This window comes from Oncorhynchus nerka, linkage group LG6 (assembly GCF_034236695.1).
Source record: "Oncorhynchus nerka isolate Pitt River linkage group LG6, Oner_Uvic_2.0, whole genome shotgun sequence".
Taxonomy (NCBI): Eukaryota; Metazoa; Chordata; class Actinopteri; order Salmoniformes; family Salmonidae; genus Oncorhynchus; species Oncorhynchus nerka.
The window spans coordinates 13264978-13286495 of NC_088401.1; the positions used below are offsets into that span (position 1 = coordinate 13264978).

Here is a 21518-nt window from a genome sequence, read left to right on the forward strand (position 1 = left end):
ATCAGTTACTGTCCCTACAGCTCCTTCAGTTACTGTCCCTACAGCTCCTCCAGTTACTGTCCCTACAGCTCCATCAGTTACTGTACCTACAGCTCCATCAGTTACTGTCCCTACAGCTCCTTCAGTTACTGTCCCTACAGCTCCATCAGTTACTGTCCCTACATCTCCTTCAGTTACTGTCCCTACAGCTCCATCAGTTACTGTCCCTACAGCTCATTCAGTTACTGTCCCTACAGCTCCTTCAGTTACTGTCCCTACAGCTCCTTCCGTTACTGTCCCTACAGCTCCTTCAGTTACTGTCCCTACAGCTCCTCCAGTTACTGTCCCTACAGCTCCATCAGTTACTGTACCTACAGCTCCATCAGTTACTGTCCCTACAGCTCCTTCAGTTACTGTCCCTACAGCTCCATCAGTTACTGTCCCTACAGCTCCTTCAGTTACTGTCCCTACAGCTCCTTCAGTTACTGTCCCTACAGCTCCATCAGTTACTGTACCTACAGCTCCATCAGTTACTGTCCCTACAGCTCCTTCAGTTACTGTCCCTACAGCTCCATCAGTTACTGTCCCTACAGCTCCTTCAGTTACTGTCCCTACAGCTCCTTCAGTTACTGTCCCTACAGCTCCTTCAGTTACTGTCCCTACAGCTCCATCAGTTACTGTCCCTACAGCTCCTTCAGTTACTGTCCCTACAGCTCCTTCAGTTACTGTCCCTACAGCTCCTTCAGTTACTGTCCCTACAGCTCCTTCAGTTACTGTACCTACAGCTCCATCAGTTACAGTCCCTACAGCTCCTTCAGTTACTGTCCCTACAGCTCCTTCAGTTACTGTCCCTACAGCTCCATCAGTTACTGTCCCTACAGCTCCTTCAGTTACTGTCCCTACAGCTCCATCAGTTACTGTCCCTACAGCTCCTTCAGTTACTGTCCCTACAGCTCCTTCAGTTACTGTCCCTACAGCTCCAGTTACTGTCCCTACAGCTCCATCAGTTACTGTCCCTACAGCTCCTTCAGTTACTGTCCCTACAGCTCCTTCAGTTACTGTCCCTACAGCTCCATCAGTTACTGTACCTACAGCTCCATCAGTTACTGTCCCTACAGCTCCTTCAGTTACTGTCCCTACAGCTCCATCAGTTACTGTCCCTACAGCTCCTTCAGTTACTGTCCCTACAGCTCCTTCAGTTACTGTCCCTACAGCTCCTTCAGTTACTGTCCCTACAGCTCCATCAGTTACTGTCCCTACAGCTCCTTCAGTTACTGTCCCTACAGCTCCTTCAGTTACTGTCCCTACAGCTCCTTCAGTTACTGTCCCTACAGCTCCTTCAGTTACTGTACCTACAGCTCCATCAGTTACTGTCCCTACAGCTCCATCAGTTACTGTACCTACAGCTCCATCAGTTACAGTCCCTACAGCTCCTTCAGTTACTGTCCCTACAGCTCCTTCAGTTACTGTCCCTACAGCTCCATCAGTTACTGTCCCTACAGCTCCTTCAGTTACTGTCCCTACAGCTCCATCAGTTACTGTCCCTACAGCTCCTTCAGTTACTGTCCCTACAGCTCCTTCAGTTACTGTCCCTACAGCTCCAGTTACTGTCCCTACAGCTCCTTCAGTTACTGTCCCTACAGCTCCATCAGTTACTGTCCCTACAGCTCCTTCAGTTACTGTCCCCACAGCTCCTTCAGCTACTGTCCCTACAGCTCCATCAGTTACTGTACCTACAGCTCCATCAATTACTGTCCCTACAGCTCCTTCAGTTACTGTCCCTACAGCTCCATCAGTTACTGTCCCTACAGCTCCTTCAGTTACTGTCCCTACAGCTCCTTCAGTTACTGTCCCTACAGCTCCATCAGTTACTGTCCCTACAGCTCCATCAGTTACTGTCACTACAGCTCCATCAGTTACTGTCCCTACAGCTTCATCAGTTACTGTCCCTACAGCTCCTGCCGTGAGAAAACCTCCTGCATGTAATCTGTCCAATGTTCACCGGCTGTTAGAATTGGGATAAAAAACGAATGAGTTGGGAATAATATCCAACCTAACAAAACTCTGAGTCACAGGTGTCCTGAAAGTTTACCATAATGTCTGAAATGCCACTGGTATCTCTTCTACTCTCACCATGATCTAGGTAGTTGTAATATTCAACTAAATTCCCCGTCCTCCCTCTTCTCTCCTGTAATAATATAGAGTGTCTGGGAATGATACTCCTCAATCATTGCATCTAACCCATAACACACTGTACTCTATCATTACATCTAACCCATAACACACTATACTCCTCTATCATTACATCTGACCCATAACACACTATACTCTATCACTACATCTAACCCATAACACACTATACTCTATCATTACATCTAACCCATAACACACTATACTCCTATATCATTACATCTAACCCATAACACACTATACTCCTCTATCACTACATCTAACCCATAACACACTGTACTGTATCACTACATCTAACCCATAACACACTATACTCTATCATTACATCTGACCCATAACACACTATACTCCTCTATCATTACATCTAACCCATAACACACTATACTCTATCACTACATCTGACCCATAACACACAATACTCTATCATTACATCTGACCCATAACACACAATACTCTATCATTACATCTGACCCATAACACACTATACTCTATCACTACATCTAACCCATAACACACTATACTCTGTCATCACATCTAACCCATAACACACTATACTCTATCATCACATCTAACCCATAACACACTATACTCTGTCATCACATCTAACCCATAACACACTATACTCTATCATCACATCTAACCCATAACACACTATACTCTATCACTACATCTAACCCATAACACACTATACTCTATCATTACATCTAACCCATAACACACTATACTCTATCACTACATCTAACCCATAACACACTATACTCTATCACTACATCTAACCCATAACACACTATACTCTATCATTACATCTAACCAATAACACACTATACTCTGTCATCACATCTAACCCATAACACACTATATTCTATCATTACATCTAACCCATAACACACTATACTCTTAATGCATTTTCTACAGTTATAAACATTTTAACACGTTCTCAAATCAGTTAGTCAAGATACATCATTCCCTCCTCTGGAATCATGAACACCCTCATGTTCCACGAAACCTAAAAACATATTGACTTGGAAAGAAATAATAAACCAAGTACGTCTTCAATAACTTAGCAGCATAAACATTCTGAATTCAGGTTGAAACAAAAACAGCTTTCATGTTTGTCCCAAGCCGTCATCCAGTGATTCCCCCAAACAAACCACCTCCCCTCAGGACGACGCTTAGAGATACGTTTCTGGAGACTCTCGGCCACATAAATGTTGGTCAGCGTATCCACCACTCATCGTGCTTAAGCCATTCTCTCTCGCTGTATCCCCATCACAACTAAAACATTTCTATAAATTACATTTAGAAGGACTGACCTCAGTTCTTACTTTGAGACTAGGGCTCAAATTCCAGTTGATCAACTTCGCACACATTTAGAAGGACTGACCTCAGTTCTTACTTTGAGACTAGGGCTCAAATTCCAGTTGATCAACTTCGCACACATTTAGAAGGACTGACCTCAGTTCTTACTTTGAGACTAGGGCTCAAATTCCAGTTGATCAACTTCGCACACATCAACCTTGTTAGAACAGACATCTATAAACAACCATTTACTGCCGGTCATAAAGTCTTCTCATTTCAGCCCCCCTTTGTCCCTGTTGAGGTTTACACAAACTGTCTATGGTCATAGTATTCCTAGCATGCATTAAGAAACGATCTGACCTCACCTTCCATGATAACGGGGCGGCAGGGTAGCCTAGTGGTTGGAGCGTTGGACTAGTAACTGCCTTGCCTAGTAAAATAAAGGTCAAATAAAGGTCAAAAAAGCACAGATCATAACAACAGTTAAGTTTATTACATTTCTGTTTCAGGAAACCAGACAAACATTGACTACATGACGAATTATGACATTAACATTTTTTTTAAGTCTTAAATCTCTAAGACAAATCAAAAAGCATAACATAATGATACTCCTAATAAAAATGTTTTCTAAATGAGTCCATACTCCCTTATTCTACTGGTGACCTATAGGAAGAGTTACCAGATCATGAAGATAGCATCCTAACCCATCACAGAATTCCCTCTCCAGGATCCCAATCTTGTGATATTTGTATCAAAACAAAAACACAACATGAAATCAGCAATACCTATATCACAATCCAGTAAGTAACTGTCATCCCTGATTAACATATATTCTCCTTTCTATAAGCAGACTGAACACAGTACCACTGTATAAGTACCCCAAAGACCATTACCTCAGGGAACTGGTCATTTTCCCCTCTCAAACACGTGTTAAAAAAAACAACATGTTAAATCAAAAATAAACCAATTCGAATAACTAATCAACTTAGAATTATAACTCTTTATGACTCCCTATGAAAATAATAATCATCTCCTAAAGTAATGGTACAATTTGGATAGAGAGTGTTTCTCAAGAATTCTATAATGAAATCTTCCCTGTCTATTTAATTCATAATGAAGTTGATTATTCTTCATTAGGAATTGTTCATATTCAGGGCTTTGGACACCATTGAAATGTTTCCTCTCCCTTTCTTTCCCTGTCCTTAAGGAAACCATTTAAATCCCTCTTCAAAACATTTTCATCCTCCTGCAAACCCATTTGAACTGAATTGAACAGATCCCATCCAATAAATCCCACACACGGCGATAGTATCTCTCCACCGAGTCTAACAATTCACTGGTCTCCTTTTCCCCATGTGGTTCTCCATAACCATCATACCACATAAAAAAAGTAACGTTTTTTTGTTTGATAACCCCTATACTAATTCCTCGTGACCCCTCCACCCCTTCGTCCATTCTAGAGTTCCATTCCAGAATTAGATGACATCAAAACTACATTTATTTCAAAATAAAACCACATAACATGTCTAATGATTTATACAAACCCTAAGGCCTTCTGCATTTGCAAGGAGCGTTTGGGCATATAATTTAAATGTGTTACCATTACGCGGAACCCAAAACCGGCTGTGAGCCATCGTGCGTCATCGTGTATGCATTTATTTTCTCCCCCTACACCAAACGCGATCACTACGTGCAGGTTAAAATATCAAAACAAACTCTGAACCAATTACATTAATTTGGGGACAGGTTGATAAGCATTAAACATGTATGGCTAGTTAGATAGTTAGCTTGCACTTTCTAGCTAAATTGTCCTATTTAGCTAGCTTGCTGTTGCTAGCTAATTTGTCCAGGGATATAAACGTTGAGTTTTTATTTTACCTGAAATGCACAAGGCCCTCTACTCCAACAATTAATCCACACATAAAACGGTCAACCAAATAATTTCTAGTCATCTCTCCTCCTTCCAGGCTTTTTAATCTTTGAATTTATGTGGTGATTGGCATCTAAACTTTCATAGTATTACTACACCAACGGCAAAGCAGTTTGTCTTTCAATTACCCACGTGGGTATAACCATGGCACGTGGGTATAACCATGGCACGTGGGTATAACCATGGCACGTGGGTACCTGCTTCTATAAACTAATGAGGAGATGGGAGAGGCAGGAATTGCAGTTCGATCTGCCTCAGAAAAAGAAAAGACTTCTATTTTAGCCCTTGGCAACGCAGCCGCTCGTTGACGCGTGCGAGCAGTGTGGGTGCAATAATTGAATAACATGTATTTCTGGTGTGGTCAGCCTGTTAGAATCCCCTGGCATTTCGCCTAGAATATTCAACCCAAAATCATATTTAGGTAGACATTTCCTCATTTGTGTTTGTGGGATCTTGTCTACATTTAGTTGCCTGTGTGGGTAACGGATGTGAAACGGCTAGCTTAGTTAGCGGTGGTGCGCGCTAAATAGTGTTTCAATCGGTGACGTCACTTGCTCTGAGACCTTGAAGTAGTGGTTCCCCTTGCTCTGCAAGGGCCGCGGCTTTTGTGGAGCGATGGGTAACGATGCTTCGAGGGTGACTGTTGTTGATGTGTGCAGAGGGTCCCTGGTTCACGCCCGGGTATGGGCGAGGGGACGGTCTAAAGTTATACTGTTACATGTGCACACCAGTAGCTTTACATTTCGTTTCTGCTTTATTGTTTTGTTTTGGTGAGTTTCAGTTTATTAAAATATGTGGAACTCTATTCACGCGGCACCTTGGTCTACTCATTTCAACGAGCGTGACAGAAGATCCCACCAAAAACGGACCAAGCAGCGTGGCCAGGAGGAATGGACATGGGAGGAAATCCTGGATGGAGAAGGACCCTGGACGCAGGCCGGAGAATATCGCCGTCCAAGGGAGCAGTTGGAGGCAGCGAGAGCGGAACGGCAACGATACGAGAAGTTAGAACAACGACAGAAGCACGAGAGGCCCTACTGTTGGGAGAAGGAGTGGAGCAGGCCCTGTTTTTGGGAGAAGGAGTGGAGCAGGTCCTACTGTTGGGAGAAGGAGTGGAGCAGGCCCTGTTTTTGGGAAAAGGAGTGGAGCACGCCCTGTTTTTGGGAGAAGGAGTGGAGCAGGTCCTACTGTCGGGAGAAGGAGGAGCAACAGGGGGAAACCAAAAAATGACATGCCCTCCTTAAACTGGTTATAACTTCAGTTCTGTTGTGATGTTAAGATTCTATCACTGACAGTGTGTTACATAGACTTATTTAAGAAAAGTCAAGGACTGAGGGGGGGAATGACTTTAAAAAATGGCAGAGTAATAATTGTTTTAAATTCTTGAGCAGTCCAAATGACCTCTTTAGCAGTTCTGGTGTTCTAACTTCTTGAAGCTATGGGGGCGCTATTTCATTATTGGATAAAAAAATGTTCCCGTTTTAAGCGCAATATTTTGTCACGAAAAGATGCTCGACTGCATATAATTGGCAGCTTTGGAATGAAAACACTCTGACGTTTCCAAAACTGCAAAGATATTATCTGTGAGTGCCACAGAACTCATGCTACAGTCGAAACCAAGATGAAACCTCAAACAGGAAATGAGCAGAATTTTTGAGGCTCTGTTTTCCATCGTCTCCTTATATGGCTGTGAATGTGCCATGAATGAGCCTAAGCTCTCTGCCGTTCGTCCAAGGTGTCTGCAGCATTGTGACGTATTTGTAGGCATATCATTGGAAGATTGGCCATAAGAGACTACATTTGCCAGGGGTCCGCCCGGTGTCCTTTGTCTAAATTGGTGCGTAATCTTCAGCTGCAGGCATTTTCCCATGGGATTCAGAGGGGAAAGCACACTTTCACGAACGATATATCATCGAAGAGATATGTAGAAAAACACCTTGAGGATTGATTCTAAACGTTTGCCATGTTTCAGTCGATATTATGGAGTTATTTTGGAAAAAGTTCGGCGTTTTTATAACTGAATTTTCGTTTTTTTTTGGTAGCCAAACATGACGCAGAAAACGGACCGATTTCTCCTAAACAAATAATCTTTCAGGAAAAACTGAACATTTGCTATCTAACTGAGAGTCTCCTGATTGAAAACATCTGAAGTTCTTCAAGGGTAAATTATTTATTTGAATGTTTTTCTGGTTTTTGTGAAAATGTTGCCTGCTGATGCTAACGCTAAATGCTAATGCTAGCTATCAATACTGTTACACAAATGCTAGTTTTGCTATGGTTGAGAAGCATATTTTTGAAAATCTGAGATGACAGTGTTGTTAACAAAAGGCTAAGCTTGAGAGCTAGCATATTGATTTCATTTCATTTGTGATTTTCATGAATAGTTAACGTTGTGTTATGCTAATGAGCTTGCGGATAGATTTACACAATCCTGGATACAGGTTTTTTTAGTAGCTAAACGTGACGCACAAAATGGAGCGATTTCTCCTAAACAAATAATCTTTCAGGAAAAACTGAACATTTGCTATCTAACTGAGAGTCTCCTCATTGAAAACATCCGAAGTTCTTCAATGGTAAATTATTTTATTTGAATGATTTTCTGGTTTTTGTGAAAATGTTGCCTGCTGAATGCTAATGCTAAATGCTATGCTAACGCTAAATGCTGCTACACAAATGCTTGTTTTGCTATGGTTGAGAAGCATATTTTTGAAAATCTGAGATGACAGTGTTGTTAACAAAAGGCTAAGCTTGAGAGCTAGCATATTTATTTAATTTAATTTGCGATTTTCATAAATAGTTAACGTTGCGTTATGGTAATGAGCTTGAGGCTGTATTCACGATCCCGGATCCGGGATGGCTCGACGCAAGAAGTTAGGCTCTGTGGTCTTTATTAATGACACAGAGAATGTTGTATTACTGGAAATGCTAGCAGTTCTCAGGGCTAGCAGGCTAAACAGATTGACTGATTGAATTTATTAGACAATTAAAAAACAAAAACATAATTGTGACGGTGACGCCTCCACATACACTTTTTCAATTTTCCCCTAAAATGACATACCCAAATGTAGCTGCAGCTCAGGACCTGAGGCAAGGATATGCATATTCTGGATAACATTTGAAAGGAAATACTTTGAAGTTTGTAGAAATGTGAAGTGAATGTAGGAGAATCTAACACAGTATATCTGGTAAAAGATAATACAAAGAAAAACGTTTTTTTTTGTACCATCGTCTTTGAAATGCAAGAGAAAGGCCATACTGTATTATTCCAGCCCAGGTGCAATTTAGATTTTGGCCACTAGATGGCAGCCGTGTATAGCCTACTATACCATACAATACTATACAATACTATACCATACAATACTATACAATACTATACCATACTATATCATACATACCATACAATACTATACTATACTAAAACTAAACCATATCATGCTATACCATACCATACTATACCACACCATACTATATCATACTACACTATACCATGCCAAACTATACCATACTATACTATGCTATACCATACTGTGCAGTACTATACTATACATTTACATTTACATTTAAGTCATTTAGCAGACGCTCTTATCCAGAGCGACTTACAAATACCATTCTATACTAGACCATATCATGCTATACCACACCATACCATGCCATATCCTACTTTATCATACCATACTATTCCATACTATACTATACATACCATGCTATACTACACCATACTGTACAGTACTATGCCATACTATACCATACCATACTATATCATACTATACAGTACTATACCATATCCTACTATACTATACTATACTATACAGTACTATACCATATACTATACTATACCATACCGTACTCTACCATACCATACTATACCGTACTATACCATATCATGCTATACCATACCATACCGTATCATATCATGCCATACTATATATATACTATATATATATATATATATATAATATATATATATATATACATATCTTTATTTTTTATAATTATTTAACCTTTATTTAACAAGGCAAGTCAGTTAAGAACAAATTCTTATTTACAATGACGGCCTACCGGGGAACAGTGTGTTAGTTGCCTTGTTCAGGCACAGAACGACAGATTTTTACCTTTCGGTTACTGGCCCAATGCTCTGACCACTAGACTACCTGCCACCCCACCCCACTATCCTATACTATACTATACTATGCTATACTATGCTATACTGTACTATACAATACAATACTATACTATACTATACTGTACTATACAATACAATACTATACTATACTATACTATGATATGCTATGCTATGCTATACAATACTATAATATACTATACTACATTATACTATACTATACTATGCTATACTGTACTATACAATACAATACTATACTATACTATGCTATGCTATGCTATACTATACTATACTATGCTATACTGTACTATACAATACAATACAATACTATACTATACTATACTATGCTATGCTATGCTATACAATACTATAATATACTATACTACATTATACTATACTATGCTATACTGTACTATGCAATACTATACTATACTATGTTATGCTATGCTATACTATACTATACTATACAGTACAATACTATACTATACTATATTATACCATACTATACTACGCTATACTGTACTATACAATACTATACTATACTATTCTATGCTATGCTATACAATACTATACTATACGATGCAATACAATACTATACTATACTACACAGTACAGTAAGGACCTATTTCCACTCACCCTACTACTATTTAACTGTGCTGTCCGTTGGTTAGTATCAGCCTGCCTGCTTGAACCTCCAGTTGATAAGAGAGACAGATGAGTGTCACTCACACACAAACACACAAACCAACACACACGTCTGGACAAAAGACAGTTCTGCCCCTCACCTTGACTTCACAGGGGATATCACACATCAAGGCAGTCACAGACTGATGCTTTACTTTTTTGCGTGAACACCTTTTTATTTATTTATTTCTTATTTTTTTGAAGGGGGGGGGGGTTACAGGTACAAAAAAAACCGATAATACATACAAAAATAATCCTAACCCATCTCCCCTCAGTCCCCATCCGCCTGCCCACATCCTCCCTCCTGACGAAAAAAGGTATTGTGCTGACGTTTCTTCCAGAGACAGTTTGGAACTCAGTAGTGAGTGTTGCAACCGAGGACAGACGATTTTTACTCGCTATGCGCTTCAGCACTCGGCGTTCCGTTCTGTGAGCTTGTGTGGCCTACCACTTCGTGGCTGAGCAGTTGTTGCTCCTATGTTTCGACTTATAGCAGCGCTTGCAGTTGACCGGGGCAGATCTCAGAAATTTGACTAACTGACTTGTCGGAAAGGTTGTGTCCTATGACGGTGCCACGTTGAAAGTCACTGACATCTTCAGTAAGGCCTTTCTACTGCCAATGTTTGTCTATGGAGATTGCATGGCTGTGTGCTCGATTTTATACACATGTCCACAATGGGTCTGGCTGACATAGATTAATCCAAAAGGTTGAAGGGATGTCCACATACTTTTGAATATATATATATACTGTATTATAGAGATCAGTCCTTTCGGGAGTCCAGATAATTGATTTATAAACCCTATCATTGGATGGTTCAGTAGTTGAGTTCCCCAAGGGACTCCAGAGGCCAGCATAGCTGACATAAGTTGTAAATATCGAAAAAAAAGTTGTTTGGTAATGTGTCTGTATCTTACAGAACTTGGAATATTCTCAAACCAGTACTGTCCATGATATCGGCAAGGGTGCAGATTCCACATTTGGTGCATTGGGGGGGATGCAAAAGGCCACCCTCCAGATCTCAAGGCATTATTGTGAAATATTGGAGTATGGGTATGCCATTTTGATTCACAGTTACATTGTTTTTCAATTTTGTGCCAAATAGAGATTGTGTGAGCAATAATAGCACTAAAGCGTAGTTTGCATTGCTTAAGGGATATATCAGTGAAGACCACCTCTTCCAGGACAGTAGGAGACACCAATGGTTTTATCTAAGGAAGGAAATATATCTACACCCAAATATTTAAAATGGAGAATTGTTGGGATTCCATAAGTAGAGATGGAGTCCCCCATCGAGGACTTGAGAGGCAGTAGAGCTCATTTGGTTGGATTCATTTTATAACTTGAGGTTAAGCTGAATTGATGTATGATCTTCAATGCGTTAGGGATCGATTGAGATACATTGTCTAGATATACTCTAGTAAAATGTAATCTGCGATAAAATGAGATAAAGGGATTTGAGAGAAATTGGTGTTATTTCTTTCGACTGATGAATTAGCTGGGCCAGGGGTTCCATGGGTAATTAGAATAGCAGAGGCGAAGTTGGATCGCCTTGTCTGCTGCTTCTAGTGATTCTGAACAGAGCAGAGCAGATATTACCTGTTATAATTATGGCTGAGGGATTGGCATATAGTATTTTAATTATATTAATGAAATTGAAATTTCCCATGTGTTCCAAGACAGACCTGAGATATGACCATTCTTGTCTATCAAAATACTTTTCTGCATCGAGAGATAATACAGCCCAAGGAACTATTGTTTCTGATGAAGCATTTAAGATATGTGGACTGTATCCCAATCGACACTGATGCAGCATTTCGAGGCAGGATGTCAAAATTGGAATGTCTCAAGCCCAAGGTACCTTAAAATCGTGCTTCCTAACGCGCCTTCATTTGGGCGGTTTTGAAGGCAGCATCCAATGTATCCTTCACTGGAGAGGCTATGCAGAAGAATAAGCAATAACTGTGAGTATAACATTAATTTGTTAAACAAATTATGTTCAAATGTTCAACATACCTGTATTACTTTCATATGATGTTTAAATGTTGAGTAACTGTTGTTTATCAGCCTGTTGCCAAGTCGGACGCGATAGCTAGCTAACGTTAGAAAGCCGATCTCGTCCTACTTGTCAGCTGTTTAGAGATGAACTAATGAGCTAACTAGGCCTAATCGTAGATTTAGCCATGTTTAAATTTTGACGTTTTTAAACTTGCAAACAAGCTGAACTTGCTAGCTTGTGTTTCGCCGCATTGCATTGCCTTGGCGTGAGAAAACAGTGATGCCTAATTCGTTTGTAGTTAAAACATGTTTAAAATGTTAACACCTGATGAACATTTTTGGAAATGCAGCAAGCTGTGTTCTGTTCAATCTAGGCTTGCCAGCCAGCCAAGTTATTTGTGCATTCTATTGATATCTGTTTAGCTAATGTTAGCTAACTTTTGCTTGTCACTTTCCCTTCCCCTATTGTGTTGTACGATTGGGTTTGGTGGTACTAGTTCAAATTAGTGGCTGTTATTCTACTCTTACTGTTAACAACGGACCAAGCCTAAAAATATGCAAAACTGTTAACAAAACGATTGCACATTATTAAAGGTAGTTGTGGCTTCAACAACATGAACCAGTACTGAAATTTGAGCAGTGAGGTTACTGACTCCCCCATTGTCTCTGCTTGTTCCAGGTTGAAGGACATCTCACCCCGACACCCTGCAGATGTATTGAACTTGTTGGGTACCTCCCAGCCCACAGGATAACCATATCTCAGTTATTAAGGAGTGTGCAACATCTTAATGAATGTTAAATATAAATAGATTCAACCATGTTATTGTTTATGATGCAGATATGTCAGGACATTGTCATTTATTAAGCTCATTCTAAAATACAGATGTGATTTTTTTTTTTATCCCAGCGGATTGCACTGTCTGCAGGTCTTCAATTTAGACCACATTTAGTTAAATGAGGCGTTAGTGAAGGGCTGGAACAAAAACCTGTAAACTCCTGTCCTATGTTTAAAAAAAGCTGTCATGACTGCATTTGCCCTCATGTACTTAACAAGCTTATGAATGCTAGAGGTTAATCTCTGCGTTATGTCCCTCACTTGGGAATTAACTATTTTTTTACAATGGACTGTGTGTTAAGGGCTCATGTACAGATACAGGAAAACAAATAAAAAATTGAACGTTTATTAAAAAATGACAAGTGTTGAAGTCTCCCCCGTTTCTGGTTTTGAGGCTTGGGTATCTATCTGGTGACAGCAGTTCATCGGTTCATTAGCCCCAATCCCCTACACGGAGAGAGAAAGAAATCAATAATATTACATTGCTCTATTGAATATACATTAAATTCCTGTTTGATATGCATTTATATCCAGTACCAGTCAAAAGTTTGGACACACCAACTCATTCCAGGGATTTTCTTAATTTGGACTATTTTCTACCTTGTAGAATAATAGTCAAGACATCAAACCTATGAAATAACACATATGGAATCACGTAGTAACCAAAAAAGTGTTAAACTAATCAAAAAAGTGTTAAACAAACCACCCTTTGACTTCATGACAGGTTTGCACACTCTTGACATTCTCTCAACCAGCTTCATGAGTTAGTCACCTGGAATGCATTTCAATTAACAGGTGTGCCTTGTTAAAAGTTCATTTGTGCAAATCCTTTCCCTCTTAATGCATTTGAGGCAATCAGTTGTGTTGTGACAAGGTATGGTTGGTATACAGAAGATATCCCTATTTGGTAAAAGACCAAGTCCATATTATGGCAAGAACGGCTCAAATAAGCAAAGAGAAATGACAGACCATCATTACTTTAAGACATGAAGGTCAGTCAATTCGGAAAATTCCAAGAACTTTGAACGTTTCTTCAAGTGCAGTCAAAAAGAAACATCAGCAGTTGTGATGAAACTGGCTCTCATACTCCAAGCGGGCTGTCATGTGCCTTTTACTGAGGAGTGGCTTCCGTCTGGCCACTCTACCATAAAGGCCTAATTGGTGGAGTGATGCAGCGATGGTTGTCCTTCTGGAATGTTTTCCCATCTCCACAGAGGACCTCTGGAGCTCGGTCAGAGTGACCTTCGGGTTCTTGGTCACCTCCCTGACCCTTCTTCCCCGATTGCTCAGTTTGGCTTAAGCGGCTAGCTCTAGGAAGAGTCTTCGTGGTTCCAATCTTCTTCCATTTAAGAATTTTATTTTTATATATTTCACCTTTATTTAACCAGGTAGGCTAGTTGAGAACAAGTTCTCATTTACAACTGAGACCTGGCCAAGATAAAGCATAGCAGTGTGAACAGACAACACAGAGTTACACATGGAGTAAACAATTAACAAGTCAATAACACAGTAGAAAAAAAAGAAAAGAGAGTCTATATACATTGTGTGCAAAAGGCATGAGGAGGTAGGCGAATAATTACAATTTTGCAGAGTGAGTGATAAATGATCAGATGGTCATGTACAGGTAGAGATACTGGTGTGCAAACTAGCATAAAAGTAAATAAATATAAACAGTATGGGGATGAGGTAGGTAAATTGGGTGGGCTATTTACTGATAGACTATGTAAAGCTGCAGCGATCGGTTAGCTGCTCAGATAGCAGATGTTTGAAGTTGGTGAGGTCTCATGAGGACCGCCACAGGAAGAGAAGTCACTGAGTTACCTCTGCTGCAGAGGATAAGTTAATTAGTTACCAGCCTCAGAAATTGTAGCCCAAATAAATGTTTCTCAGAGTTCAAGTAACAGACACATCTCAACATCAACTATTCAGAGGAGACTGTGTGAATCAGGCCTTCATGGTCAAATTGCTGCAAAGAAACCACTACTAAAGGACACCAATAAGAAGAAGAGAATTGGTTAGGCCAAGAAACACAAGAAATGGACATTAGACCGGTGTAAATCAATCTTTGGTCTGATGAGTCCAAATTTGAGATTTTTGGTACCAACTACTGTGTCTTTGTGAGACGCAGAGTAGGTGAATGGATGTGTGGTATCGTGGAAATGTCATTACTGAGAGACTTTGTCATATCTTCAAACAATCATATTTATTTAATATTGATTAATTATTGCAATAATGAACCCGTCGACACCACACCACGAGTGCTTAAAATCATACATAGTATACAGGGTCTTCATGTAGAAGACCTTAAAATGCTTAGTCATGGCTGGCTCCACCCCTCCCATGCAGATTAGGGCAGCATAAACCACCCTGGGTTCATCCTGTCGTTTATCTGCACAGGGGGGTGTTATTTTACTCCTCCAGGCTGTTTCCCAGATGGAAGGATGAGAACAAACAATGAGATGTTTGTTCTATTCCTTCAGGCTCTCTCTATCTCGAGTCACACACACACCACATCTTATCTATGATTGCAGGCTCAGTCAGACAGGAGACATATGTTATGTGTCACATGCACCAATAATCATAGAACAGAATGTGGCTGTAAAGTTTCTTATCACCAAGCCATCACTTAATCAGTTGCCAGCCCATGCTTCAAAAGACTGCACTCAGTTAACTCAGAAAGTGAGAGAGTTCTAAGAACCTTACTCTATTTCATTAAACCATTTGGTGCATAAACATCACATAATCTTGTAATTCTGCTACCACAGAGGTTCCCACTGTGAAACATGGAGGAGGAGGTGTGATGGTGTGTGGTGCTATGCTGGTGACACGGTCAGTGATTTATTTAGAATTCAAGGCACACTTTACCAGCATGGCTACCACAGCATTCTGCAGCGATCCACCATCCCATCTGGTTTGCACTTAGTGGAACTATCATTTGTTTTTCAACAGGACAATGACCCAACACACCTCCAGGCTGTGTAAGGGCTATTTGACCAAGAAGGAGAGTGATGGAGTGCTGCATCAGATGACCTGGCATCCACAATAACCCGACCTCAACCCAATTGAGATGGTTTGGGATGAGTTAGACCGCAGAGCGAAAGAAAACCAGCCCACAAGTGCTCAGCATATGTGGGAAGTTCTTCAAGACTGTTAGAAAAGCCTTCCAGGTGAAGCTGGTTGAGAGAGTGTGCAAAGCTGTCATCAAGGCAACATTTTTGTGGTTACTGCAAGATTCCATATGTGTTATTTCACACTTTTTATGTCTTCACTATTATTCTCAAATGCAGAAAATAGTAAAAATAAAGAAAAACCCTTGAATGAGTGGGTGTGTCCAAACTTTTGACTGGTAATGTAATTATATCGGATATGTTATCCTTTATCACATGTCAGCATTTGTTTTGCATCCAATGCATTTAGCTTACAATAAGATGAGGTAGCCTAGGCCTTATCTAGTTAGATTGCATCAAATCTAATTTTGTTAGTCACATGCGCCAAATACAACCTTACAGTGAAATGCTTACTTTCAAGCCCCTAACCTACAGTGCAGTTTAAAAAAAATACGGATAAGAATAAGAGATAAAATGTATGGCATTATGGTGTTGAACGCTGAGCTGTAGTCACTGAATAGCATTCTCACGTAGGTGTTCCTTTTGTCCAGGTGGGAAAGGGCAGTGTGGAGTGCAATAGAGATTGCATCATCTGTGGATCTGTTAGGGCGGTATGCAAATTGGAGTGGGTCTAGGGTTTCTGGGATAATGGTGTTGATGTGAGCCATGACACTGATGTTCAGTTGTGTATTCGTTGATAACTAATATTGAAAGGTGATACTCCCTGTTCACTCATGACTGCACGGCCAGGCACGACTTCAACACCATCATTAAGTTTGACACAACAGTGGTAGGCCTGATCACCGACAATGACGAGACAGCCTATAGGGAGGTCAGAGACTTGGCCATGTGGTGGCAGAACAACAACCTCTCCCTCAATGTGATCAAGACTAAGGAGATGATTGTGGACTACAGGAAAAAGAGGACCGAGCACGCCCCCATTCTCATGGACCTGTCCACATCACCAACAAACTGACTCGGTCCAAGCACACCAAGACAGTCGTGAAGAGGGCACTACAAAACCTATTCCCCTCAGGAGACTGAAAAGATTTGGCATGGGTCCTCATATCCTCAAAAGGTTCTACAGCTGCAACATCGAGAGCATGACTGGTTGTATCATTGCCTGGTATGGTACCTGCTCGGCCTCCGACCACAATGCACTACAGAGGGTAGTGCATACGGCCCAGTACAGTACATCACTTGGGCCAAGCTTCCTGCCATCCAGGACCTCTATACCAGATGGTGTCAGCGGAAGGCCCTAAGGATTGTAACACCCTGTATATAGTCAAATACTCCAGCCATCCTAGTCATAGACTGTTCTCTCTGCTACCGCACGGCAAGCGGTACCCGAGCGCCAAGTCTAAGTTCAAGAGACTTCTAAACAGCTTCTACCCCCAAGCCATAAGACTCCTGAACAGCTAATTAAATGGCTACCCAGACTATTTGCATTGCCCCCCCCCCCACCTACTCTCTGTTATCATCTCCACATTGACTCTGTACCGGTACCCCCTGTATATAGCCTCCACATTGACTCTGTATTGGTACCCCCTGTATATAGCCTCCACATTAACTCTGTTCCGGTACCCCCTGTATATAGCCTCCACATTTACTCTGTACTGGTACCCCCTGTATATAGCCTCCACATTGACTCTGTACTGGTACCCCCTGTATATAGCCTCCACATTGACTCTGTACTGGTACCCCCTGTATATAGTCTCCACATTTACTCTGTACTGGTACCCCCTGTATATAGCCTCCACATTGACTCTGTACTGGTACCCCCTGTATATAGCCTCCACATTGACTCTGTACTGGTACCCCCTATATATAGCCTCCACATTGACTCTGTACTGGTACCCCCTGTATATAGCCTCCACATTGACTCTGTACTGGTACCCCCTGTATATAGTCTCCACATTTACTCTGTACTGGTACCCCCTGTATATAGTTTCCACATTTACTCTGTACTGGTACCCCCTGTATATAGCCTCCACATTGACTCTGTACTGGTACCCCCTGTATATAGCCTCCACATTTACTCTGTACTGGTACCCCCTGTATATAGTCTCCACATTGACTCTGTACCGGTACACCCTGTATATAGCCTCCACATTGACTCTGTACCGGTACCCCCTGTATATAGCCTCCACATTGACTCTGTACTGGTACCCCCTGTATATAGCCTCCACATTGACTCTGTACTGGTACCCCCTGTATATAGCCTCCACATTGACTCTGTACTGGTCCCCTCTAATGCAATATTAATCTCACAGTGAAACTCCGCTATTAATCTAATTAAACATACTGTAAAAAAAAAAAACGGATCTCCCCAAAAATCGTATAGTGTACGTATAGTGCATGCAAAAGCACGACTGTCCTCAACAATGGAGCAGCAGACCAAGCATTACTTGAGAGGAGGAACTGTACCGTAGGATAATTATTCTGGGCGGTGTCAACTTCATTCATGGACAGGCACTGAGGAGAGCGATTATTTTACTTGTTAACTTGTTATTCATGTCAGATATTTCCATTCACTGAATTGCTAGCACTAGTTGCTCACACTGCTACGGTGTCTACAATGTAAACAAACGTCTCTCGGCTCAGTGGAATGTGAATGCGTTGTCCCCTGTGGCTGAATCCCGTCCCAATTGGCAGTGACCTACTGGAAATGTGCTAACTTCTAAGGTAGGTGACTTTGGTGCCAGGAAGGCAGTAGTAGGCATCTGGATTGGGACATAGCCGTAATAGTCGACGGAGGTTATCCGAGGATAAACGCTCTTTAACAATCCCGCTTTGGTCTCAAGTCTCAAGACAGGACGACAACATATTTTTTTTTTTAAAGATTAATATCTGTGTTTATCAAAGATGGGGGTGGTAGTGAGAACACTGTGTGGCATCTTCACCTTTTTTTATATATATAAAAGCCAAATTAGTGCTGTATTCACATCTCTCCCAGATGAACCTTTGTGAACGTCTGTATTAGTCATTTCATGCAATAGTGGACCTAACAGATTCCAAAATGTTCAATAGATCTCAGGAGGAATATCGTCCCATCCAGGCAATTTGCCTTTATTCTATCCAATGCCCTTTTGAGTTCATTAAAGAGAGATTTGTGCTCCCAGCGAGGTGGCTTTTTTCTCTTAATTATCTTAAGAAAGGACTTAGTCTGGCTTGGTGTGGAATTACAAAGAAGTGTACAACTCTTTAAAGAAGTGGGAGAAACTTGGATTGAATTTGGGTTCTGATAGTAATTCCCCTGTTTCAGATTCAATAGTTGCTGTGTCAGCTAATTGATCATTACTTTGTAGCACGTTGGCCAGCAAACGACTGGGACGATTACCATGAAAGCAATGGTTGAATCTAACTCAATGGGTGGCAAATTCTGCTCTCTGTCTTATCAATACATTAAGTTCTGTCTTGACTTTAGAAAGAGTAATAGCTACCTAGTCTGACAAGAGTGGTTGTTGAGAACACTCTAATACAGTTAACAACATTTACAAATCTGAAATCTTCTTTACTTGTGATTTATTCAACCCAGATGCAAATGCAGTTGCATTCTTTTTTTATAAAACATTTCAGTTGCATCCCATTGAATCCGGGGGTCATCGACTGAATTTGTATTAATCATTATAAATGTAGATGAAGTGTTGAACCTCCATAATGTGGATATTTTAGGAGATTCGGACATTTGAAGTTGGCAGTAGTAAGCATGGTGGTCAGACAAGCTGATATGTCGTTTTTTTAATGAAAGAAAATAGAGGTGAAGATAATATAATGAAATCCATTTGTGAGAATGATTTTTTAGTAGAAAGTGGACTCTTTTGCTTTAATAAGGATTATGCCAGGCATCAATGAGGTTGTAATCAGAGAGTATATACTGGAGACCCATGGTTGTGTGTGGATTGCAGTTGGTCTCGCTAGATTTGTCCCGCATGTCCAAAATGGCATTCATATCTGTCCAAATAACCAGATGGAATTCAGTTAATTCTAACAATATACTGTTCTGATCATCAGAAAACTTAGGAAAATATGAATTTGAAGACGTAAATAACAATGAAGGCCATTTTCTTTCCATTATGGATAAATTTAAGAAAAGTTATTCTGACTTCTTGGTCTTTGCTTTTACCCAAGATGGTGAATTAGGGTTTGTTATGTATCATTATAATGAACACCTTTAGTTGTGTTTGGGGCTGATGAAAAGACAGCCAGTTTGTGTAAATAGTTTTCTGTTCTCTGTGCGTCCTTTTGGAACAGGTGTGTTTCTTGGAGCATTGCTATATCAATGGTTTCTTGTAGCATTGCTATATCAATGGTTTCTTGTAGCATTGCTATATCAACATGGTTTCTTGTAGCATTGCTATATCAATGGTTTCTTGTAGCATTGCTATATCAATGGTTTATTGTAGCATTGCTATATCAACATGGTTTCTTGTAGCATTGCTATATCAACATGGTTTCTTGTAGCATTGCTATATCAATGGTTTGTTGTAGCATTGCTATATCAATGGTGTCTTGTAGCATTGCTATATCAATGGTGTCTTGTAGCATTGCTATATCAATGGTGTCTTGTAGCATTGCTATATCAATGGTGTCTTGTAGCATTGCTATATCAATGGTGTCTTGTAGCATTGCTATATCAATGGTGTCTTGTAGCATTGCTATATCAATGGTGTCTTGCTAGGATATCAAGACAGCGTTTAATAGGACCATCAAGACAGCTGCAATGTTTAATAGGACCGTTTAGGCCTTTTATATTCCAAGAGAGAATAGCTGGTGTTGAAAGAATGTATTATTAATTATGTAATTGTTATCTTTGGTGTTAATAAGCACATGGATGTAAAACAAAAAGCAGCACTCACAGGGAAACCCACCCATTGGTCATTACCCACAATATCTCCTTATCAATAAGTCTCCTTATCAATATGTCTCCTTATTGCTATTTCTCCTTATCAATATGTCTCCTTATCAATATGTCTCCTTATCAATATGTCTCCTTATCGATAAGACTCCTTATCAATATGTCTCCTTATCAATATGTTTCCTTATTGCTATTTCTCCTTATCAATATGTCTCCTTATCAATGTCTCCTTATCGATAAGACTCCTTATCAATATGTCTCCTTATTGATATGTCTCCTTATTAATATGGCTCCTTATTGATATGCCTCCTTATTAAAGTCTCCTTATCAATACATATCCTTATAATATCTCTCCTTATCAATATGAGTCCTTATCAATATGTATCCTTATCAATATGTATCCTTATCAATATGTCTCCTTATTAATATGTATCCTTATCAATATGCCTCCTTATCAATATTTCTCCTTATTAATACATATCCTTATAATATCTCTCCTTATTAACATGCATCCTTATTA

General features: G+C 40.3%; 1 protein-coding gene across 1 annotated transcript in view; it reads left to right on the top strand.

Annotated features, from left to right (window-relative positions):
* LOC115117765 (semaphorin-5A-like) overlaps window positions 1–21518 on the top strand; it is a 251760-nt gene that overhangs the window by 182550 nt on the left and 47692 nt on the right. The window lies entirely within an intron of this gene.